Here is a 9,014-nt window from a genome sequence, read left to right as displayed (position 1 = left end):
CCGCCAGCGCGTATCTCCGCCAGATTGCGTTCGTTACTAGGCAACATATATGCGCGCTGTGTGCACCACTGATCTATACATGACATGTCATTCAGTAGCGCGAACACACGGAAATGGACGGAACATCCTCGGCCACCTTACGTTCGTTACTAGGTAACCAAAAACATCGCGCGAACACATGTGTCGTGATGGAGAAGAAGGTAAGTTGGAAGAAGCTCGTCTAACATTTTTGGGCTAGAACATTTAATATGTAGCCCATCGTACATTATTATTGATGCTGTCAAAAACTCTACAACTACTTTGCAACCAGGCTCAGTTTGGCTATCTTATGTTATCTGAAACTAAGAGAAATGTTAGTGGGTATGGAAAGGAATGAAGATTTACTGATTTTATTTTAAATTATATTATACTGTAATATTAATAGTCTTTCTAGTTACATTAAGGATGTATTTGTCATGATTCTGCCATCAAGTCTTAGATTTTTCCTGGTCTTGTGGCAGGATCATGACAGACCCATGTTTTGTGTACAAGCGCATGGCCTGTGTGGGCCATGTGCTTGTGTTGTCTCGTTAAGTTACCCCGCCCCCTTGTTATCCTCGTCTAGTGCTTCATTGTCTAGTCAGTTTCACCTGTCCTCGTCATTAGTGTTCCCTATTTAATCCCCTTGTGTTTGCTGTCCTGGGTCGGTTCATTGTTTGATGTTGCATGTTTCAAGCTGTGAGTAATTCTTTGAGTAAGCTGTTATTTGAGAAGAGTCTGTTCATGTTGTAGTTTTGTTTCTGTCTTAGTTTCTAGTCTTAGTCTGGTGTGTTCTACCCTGCCTTGTTTTGCCCCCTCGTGGGTTTTATTTTCCTGTTTGTCACAAATAAACCCCTTTGCACATCATCTGCTGTCTGCTATTGGGTTCATCAGCCATTTTTATGACAGTATTACAGCAGATTGCTCTGGGTAATATTTAATCATTGTCATAATGTTGCATTTGTATTTTTCAAAGATGTCAGGAAAAAAGCAGAAAGATATTTTGTCATTTTGGGCACCAAAGGGTAAGCCCCCTAAAAAGGTTGCCAGATTAGAGGAGGAGACAGTGGAAGAGGTGGTGCACTCTAATCTGTCCATTTGTTCTCAATGTCCCACCACACAATAAATCATTCGTCTAGATAGAAGACGCATTCAAAAATCAAAATGCAATTTTTAAAGATTTGTTTGAAACTGTTTGGAGCAATTTGTTATATTTTTGGTTAGCTATATTTGTAATACTGCATTAAAGAGTATTTGATGTGATGAATTGCTCTGTCATTTATCAGATTTACTAATTGTTATAATTTTAATTTGTTCTGGTTAATTATGAACAATGGGTAAAATTAGGGGCGGGGATGGGTGGGGCGGGGCTTCATTATGGCTCCTCCCCTAACCGCGTGTGATCTCACTCCAAGCTTTTGCTCAAACTTGAGAACCCTGAAACAATCAAACTCACTTTACCTTGACAATAACATTTTAGAGTTGCTGTGAAGCCCAAACAATATCGGTCCTTTGACTTTCATATTTTTTTACTGTAAAATTAACTGTATTCACTTTGAAATCCGTGTGTCATCTGCGTCAGCACCAGACACCATCACTCCGCCCACTCGTTCTGGTTCCCCGGACTACTAATCATCCTCACCTGCCTTCCTCACCTGTCTCCACTTCCCAGTCCAAGCACCTGCATTATAAAAGACTCACTCTCTCAGTCCTTCACTGTCTGGTCTCGTTTCCACTACGTCTACAGACTCCATACTTGCTGAGTATTACCCGCCATCACTTACCTGCTAAGAAGCCTATCCTCCGGTCCGTGTTCGTCTGCTCCCGCTTCCAGTTCCTCTCCGGTCTCCGCCATTCCAGCCAGCTCTCCTACTCCATCCGAACCTTCTAGAGTTAGTCCAAACCGTGGGTTCGTGGAAAAAAGCCCATGTTAAAAAGCTGCCAACGGACCCATAATGGCCCCGATGGATCGCAGGAGTTCGTGGGATGCCCACTACCCTATAAGCTTGGTAGAGAGAGGGCCTTTTACGACTAACCCCCTTTTTACCAATACCCACGGATTTCGGCCGAAACGGACGCCTATAGTTGGCGCTAGAGAGTCGAAACCCCCCCGCCCCCCCATCCCACAGACCCACTATTCGTCCAACCGTCCACTGGGTGGGTGGGAGTTTCACGGAATACTAACCCGCCCACTCCCAGGCCACGCCCCCCGTCCCACGGACCCACTATCGTCCGATCGCCCACTAAACCGAGCCGACGCGTCGGGGCCCGCCCCCGGCCACGCCCCCGTCCCACGGACCCACTATTTGTCCGATCGCCCACTAAACCGGGCAAACGCCCCGGGACCCGCCCCCGGCCACTCCCCCGTCCCGCGGACCCACTATTTGCCCAATAACCCACTATATTTACCAAAAGTGCCGTAAGCCCACGCCCCCACTCCCGGACCACGGCCCCATCCCGCGGACCCACTATTTGTCCAATAACCCACTATATTTCCCGAAAGTGCCGTAGGCCCCCCCCCACACGCTCCGGCACTTCGGGGGCCGCCCGGCGGGGCCGCCCACCCCCGTCAAGGGCCTATCGACTAGGGGGCGCCGTTTTCCTTCTCGCCACGGCCCCCCGGCGCGGGCGGAAAAGTTTGGGGGCCCTCGGACCTCGTTCGCCGGTCGAAAGGCCCCGAAAAGAGACGCGCGTCCGCAAAACCGCTGCGAAACAGGTGGTCCCTGGGACGGCCCCGTACGGGGACGCAGGGTCGTGGCGCGTTGAGATTTGAGATCCTGGCCCTCCAGGGGCCCCTGATGCGGGGCCCCGGAGCGCGGATCTCTGGGGCCTTTAGAAAAATTTGACTTTGCTCTAGCGCCCCCTGCTTTTGGTATGTCGGTCGGGGAGGGCCAAGGGGTGGGCGTGCCGAATTTGGGGCCCCGGGGACATTTTGAAAGAAATCCCACTCGCCCACTGAATGAATGTATTTCGCCACAGCGGTTTCGTGGACGCCGCTTCGAAACGGCCTATCGACCGATGGGCGCCGTTTTCCTTCTCGCCACGGCCCCCCGGTGCGGGCGGGAAAGTTTGGGGGCCCTCGGACCTCGTTCGGCGGTCGAAAGGCCCCGAAAAGGGCATGCGTCCGCAAAACCACTGCGAAACAAGTGGTCCTTGGACGGCCCCCGTACGGGGACGAAGGGGCGTGGCATCTTGAGATTACAGATTCCGACTCTCCTGGGGCCCCTGACCCGGGGGGCCCCGAAGCGCGGATCTCTATGACCCTTTGAAAAAATCGCCCCTCCCCCGCTAAATGACTGAAATGGCATTTTCAGTCTCAGAGTGAAAAAGCCATGAGAGAGGATTTTTTCACACAGGCCCGGAAAAGTGTGCCTCTGCTCTAGCGCCCCCTGCTTTCGGTATGTCGGTCGGGGGGGGCCGAGGTGCCAGCACGCCGAATTTCGGGCCCCTGGGACGTTTCGAAAAATATCCCACTCGCCCATTAAATTAATGTATTTTGCCAAACGGGCCTTCGTGGACGCCGCTTCGCGACGGCCGATCGACTCGGGCGCGACGTTTTCCGACTCGCCACGGGCCCCAGACGCGGGCGCCAAATTTTGGGGGCCCTCGGACCTCGTTCAGGGGTCGAAAGGTCGAAAAAGGGTGAAAAATGCACATTTTGAAAATGACAAAGGTCAAAAAGGTCAAACCGACGAAACGAGCCGCCACACGGAGACGGAACGTCGCAGCACCCCGAAATTCGGCGGGCTCCGTCGTCTAGGGACCTCGAGCGGGGCCCCCGAGTTTGAGGGCCCTGGCTGCTTTCTAAGCCTTTCGTAGGCCCCCGTTTGTAACGGGCCATTCATTGTGGATGGTGACTGAAAAGTGGCCCCCACACGGAGACGGAACGTCGCAGCACCCCGAAATTCGGCGGGCTCCGTCGTCTAGGGACCTCGAGCGGGGCCCCCGAGTTTGAGGGCCCTGGCTGCTTTCTAAGCGTTTCGTTGGCCCCCGTTTGTAACGGGCCATTCATTGTGGATGGTGACTGAAAAGTGGCCCCCGCACGCAGACGGAGGGTCGCGGCACCTCGAAACTTCACGTTCCGACTCCCCGGGGGCCCCTGACTCGGGGCCCCGAATTTCGGAACTCTAGGACCTTTGCAAAAAAGCGCCCCTCCCCCGTCATCAACTCATTTAAAGGCTTGAATGGCTCTTTCAGGGTAAGAGTGAAACATCCTTGAGCGTGACATGTTGCGCAGAGGCTAAAAAATATTTTCCTGGGCCCCAGGGCCCGGTGCTCTCGGCATGTCGCTCGGGGGCCGTTTCTATGTTTAATTAGCATAAAAAAAAAGCGTCCACGAAACCACATTTTGGCGGGAAAAAATTGGTTGGAAGTGGGATGTTGTCGCGTTTCCTCCTCCCGCCGTTTGTGGCGGCGGTCCCCGTCGATTAAACCACCTCTACCGTACTAAGCGCGCTCGGCCAAACGCGTGGCGCCGTTTTCCCGAGTCGTTTGAGTGTTTGATAGCCAAGGAAACCAGCGTCCTCGAAGACGCGTTTTGGCGGGAAATTTTTTTTAAGCCAGTCTGTGGGAATATCTTGGTGAAAACTTTTTTAAATGTGATATTCTGACTCTCTGGGCCATTGTGATTGCAAAATCAAGCTGTTTTGTGAAATTAGTCATGCAACAGGCTTTGTAATTAGGCCACACCTACGGTTTGGCCCTTTAAAAACAGCGGGTTCGTGGACGCTTTGGCGTTTGAGCTTTGTCGTTCGATTTTTTTCCGACGAAACGAGTTTATAAAGACTCGGAGGGATCCTTTGGTGCGGGCGGAAAAGTTTGGGGGCCCTCGGACCTCGTTCGGGGTCGAAAGGCCGAAAAAGGGACGTCGTCCGCAACACCGCCATTCGTCCAATAACCCACGTCGCAACGCCCCATCGACTAGGGGGCGCCGTTTTCCGACTCGCCACGCCCCCCCGGAGCGGGCGGAAAAGCTTGGCGGCCCCACGACCTCGTTCAGGGGTCAAGAGGCCCAAAAAGGGGCCTGCGAGTTAGGGTTAGCGTGACGGTCGGGGTGCTCTAGCTCTGCTCTAGCGCCCCCTGCTTTCGGCATGTCGCTCGGGGAGGGCCAAGGGTTCGGCGTGCCGAATTTGGGGCCCCGGGGACATTTGGAAAAAAATCCCAATCGCCCATTAAATGAATGTATTTTGCCACAGTGGTTTCGTGGACGCCGCTTCGCAACGGCCTATCGACTAGGGGGCGCCGTTTTCCGACTCGCCACGGCCCCCCGGCACGGGCGGAAAAGTTCGGGGGCCCTCGGACCTCGTTTAGGGTTCGACAGGCCGGAAAAGGGACTCTCGTCCGCAAAATCACTATTTGTCCAATAACCCACGTCGCAACGCCCGATCGACTAGGGGGCGCCGTTTTCCGACTCGCTGCGGGCCCCCGGAGCGGGCGGAGAAGTTTGGGGGCCCTCGGACCTCGCTCGAAAAGGGACGCCCGTCCGCAAAACCGCTACGAAACAAGTGGTCCGTGGGACGGCCCCCGTACGGGGTCGAAAGGTCGTGGCGCGTCGAGATTTGAGATTCGGGCCCTCCAGGGGCCCCCGACACACGGCCCCGAAGGGTGAAAACCTACGACCCTCCTGTAGCGGGTTAGCCCTTTTTAACAACTTTTACTCAAAAGCCTCTTAGGGTACATGAATGGAAGAGCCTGTAGGCCTGATATGAGGGTTAAAGGGGTCAAATGGGTTAAAAGGGGGCGCCGTTTTCCGACTCGCCGCGGCCCCCCGGCGCGGCCGGAAAAGTTTGGGGGTCCTCGGACCTCGGACCTCGTTCGGGGGGGTCGAAAGGCCGAAAAAAAGGCGTCGTCCGCAAAACCGCTATCCGTCCAATAACCCACGTCGCCACGGCCGATCGACTAGGGGGCGCCGTTTTCGACTCGCCGCGGGCCCCCGACGCGGGCGGAAAAGTTTGGGGGCCCTCGGACCTCGTTCGGGGGTCGAAAGGCCGAAAAAGACGGGGCCCCTTTCAAATGTATTTGATATAGTGGGATATTGGACAATAGTGGGTTTTTGGACACATGTGGTTAGAAAAGCTTAAAAAGTGCATTTACAATCGCGAAAACTCAACGGATCCACCCACCAATAGGCTCTTTGTAAGCGTCTATTTGAGCTGAAAAGAATGGTATAAGTTTTATAAAATTTGGTCCAGTATTCGCGGAGATATTGGCCGAAAACCGTCGACCACGTGTCAATGGCGCAAGGTGATGACGTCACGACCCTAGGCCTTCACCAGGTCCGACTTTGAACGCGAATAACTCCGGAACCACGCCGACTTTGGGCTTCAAACTTTGGGGTATTGGAGGGCCCATTGGTAACTCCCCACACACCGAGTTTGGAGTTCCAACTCGGCTCGGTTCCCGAGATACATCCGGTCAAATCTGGACAAGAAGTGCCCGTATCTCGGAAACGGAAGGGCCCAGGACCTCGAAACTTTAGGGTCTTGAGGGGACCCCTAGGGGCTCCCCACAACCAAAGTTTTGAGCCCCAACTCGGTTTGGTTCCTCTCAGACCCCAGAGTCCCGAGGTTCTGGGACCCTTCCTTCTGAAGTGACCCCTTTTCTGTTGGGCCCCATATCTCGGCCTGTGGGGGCGCTAGAGCCTCGGGCTAGGGCCCGTTGGAGAGGGCCCCTAGAGACCCCAAGTTGACCCGAGTTTGGTGCATCTGGGCGGCTTGGTCCCAGAGTTATAGCCGTTCAAACTTTAGGGTTTATGCTCACTGGCCTTCAACACATAAGCTGCAAATGGACACAATCCCGCCTGCAATCATTTGAATGGGTTTTCGGGTAGTATATTTAAAAAATTGTGGGTTATTGGACACATAGTGGGTTCTTGGACAGTGGAATTATGGGATGGTGCTTGGTGCTACAGACTCAGGGGCCCCAGCTGAGTGCAGATACATGGTTTTTATCCAAATATGTTGAAAGCTAAGCTTAAAAACCACTGTCCAAATACCCACTATTTGTCCAATAACCCACTATTTTTCAAATATACTACCCCCGACCTTCATGCAAAAAGATGCAAATGGACGGAATCCCGCCGGCAATCTATTCAATGGGGATTTGGGTAGTATATTTCTAAAATAGTGGGTTATTGGACAAAAAGTGGGTTCTTGGACAGTTGGTTATTGGACAAATAGTGGGTTATTGGACAGTGGGATAGATTACAAGTGGGATTCTGTCCATTTGCAACTTATTGCATGGAAGCTGAGGTTAGTACATTTGAAAAATAGTGGGTTATTGGACACATAGTGGGTTCTTGGACAGTGGAATTATGGGATGGCACTTGGTTCTACAGACTCAGGGTCCCCAGCTGAGTGCAGGAAAGTAGTTTTCATCCAAATATCTTGAAAGCTAAGCTTAAAAACCACTGTCCAAATACACACTATTTGTCTAATAACCCACTATTTTTGAGATGTACTAACCCTGACCTTCATGCAATAAGCTGAAAATGGACAGAATCCCTCCTGCAATCTATTCAATGGGTTTTCGGGAAGTATATTTTAAAAATAGTGGGTTTTTGGACATGTGTTTTTAAGCTTAGCTTTCAAAACATTTGCATGAAAACTATTTATCTGCCCTGAATCCATAGCACCAAGTGCCATCCCATAATTCCCCTGTTCAGGAATCCACTATGTTTTGCAATGGAATAAATGGTATGTGGGTCATCCCACGAACACACTATTTGTCAAATAACCCTCTATATTTGAAAAGTACTAAATAATTAGGTCCAATTAGCATCAAAAAAGACAAGACAAGTGAAACTTTTAAAAGATTTATTTATTTAAAAACTGATTGGACTCCTCCTCCTCCTCCTCCTCCTCCTATTCCGCATAGGGCGATGCCCTCTGTTTGGGTCGGCCTGTCCTGCAAAAAAAGAGAAAGAGACAAAGAGTCAGCAAACTCCACACCCACTTAAACATCAAACTTAAACAGACCCACCAAAAGATGTATTTACTGAGTGGGACGCGTCCTCTTTTCAAGCCTTCTGGCCCTCGGCTGGCTCCGGCTCCTAAATTCAATGGCCCTGAGGACCCGCAGCTCCCGGGAGCCCCCGTTTTGTGTGAGAGGTGGCTCCTGTCTCCGCCTCTCATTCAACCTCCGAAGGGCGTTGTAGCGCCGTCTCATGGCGCCGAGGGCCCTTCGGAGGTCGGCCACCTCCCGACTCATCTCCGCCATGACTAATCTGATGTTCACCGGCTGGTCCTGGTCCTCCTGCTCACCCCCATCGTCCACCCGAAACTCTTCGTCCAACTCTAGGATTGTGTCCTCCATTATTGCAAATTAAAGTTTGACCTGTGTGGGGCTCTTTTATAAACTTTTTGAGGCCACTGTCCAGAGTGGACTGTCCATTCAGCAGGCAGGCCACTTTCAACTAAGAGGACTGTCCAAAGTGGACTGGAAAAGGTCAGCAGGGGGGTTTAGGCCACTTTCAACTGAGAGGACTGTCCAGAGTGGACTGGCATTTAGGCTAATGATACAATTATAATTTGAGGCTAATAATACATCACTTATGGCTGTGATGTACATCAATGTGTGGATTTTAATTAAGACACAATGATCAAAACTAGTGTGATGTGTTCAAAAGAGTGTGCTTAGTACAGTAGAGGTGAAAACTCACTCACTGTGTGAAAGCAAGTGCTCATTACAAAGTAGATGACAATTTGTTGACCCATTAAAGACAAGAACACGATGTACACACACGCACACCGAAGGAAAGAACATTAAAACTTTATTGAACAAAAAAACTCAAAAACAATCAAAACTCAACAGAAAATCGGGGAGCAGTTCTTCTGAAAAACAAAACAAAACATCGTTTTAGTGGAAGGCTTATCGAGCAACATTAAGAATCGTGCTGACAAACGGACTCTTACCCGTGCCCACGTACTCCCGCTGCTGTGCCAGCGCTGTGGCCCCGACGGCGGTCAACTTCGCCCTTACGGGAGTGTTTTGTTCTG

The 9,014-nt window shown here is 51.5% G+C and overlaps 1 long non-coding RNA gene across 1 annotated transcript; it reads right to left on the bottom strand.

The window, feature by feature from the left end:
• Positions 1 to 8,771: 8,771 nt before the first annotated feature.
• On the bottom strand, positions 8,772 to 9,014 carry LOC148995414 (uncharacterized). The gene is made up of 2 exons (XR_016155264.1): positions 8,931 to 9,014; positions 8,772 to 8,849 (listed from the first exon to the last, which is right to left on the bottom strand). It is a non-coding gene; the product is annotated as an uncharacterized LOC148995414 (long non-coding RNA).

This window comes from Pimephales promelas, chromosome 3 (assembly GCF_988280905.1).
Source record: "Pimephales promelas chromosome 3, fPimPro1.hap1.1, whole genome shotgun sequence".
Classification (NCBI taxonomy): Eukaryota; Metazoa; Chordata; class Actinopteri; order Cypriniformes; family Leuciscidae; genus Pimephales; species Pimephales promelas.
The sequence above is the reverse complement of the archived record's forward strand: the minus strand, read 5'-3'. Positions and strand labels throughout refer to the sequence as shown.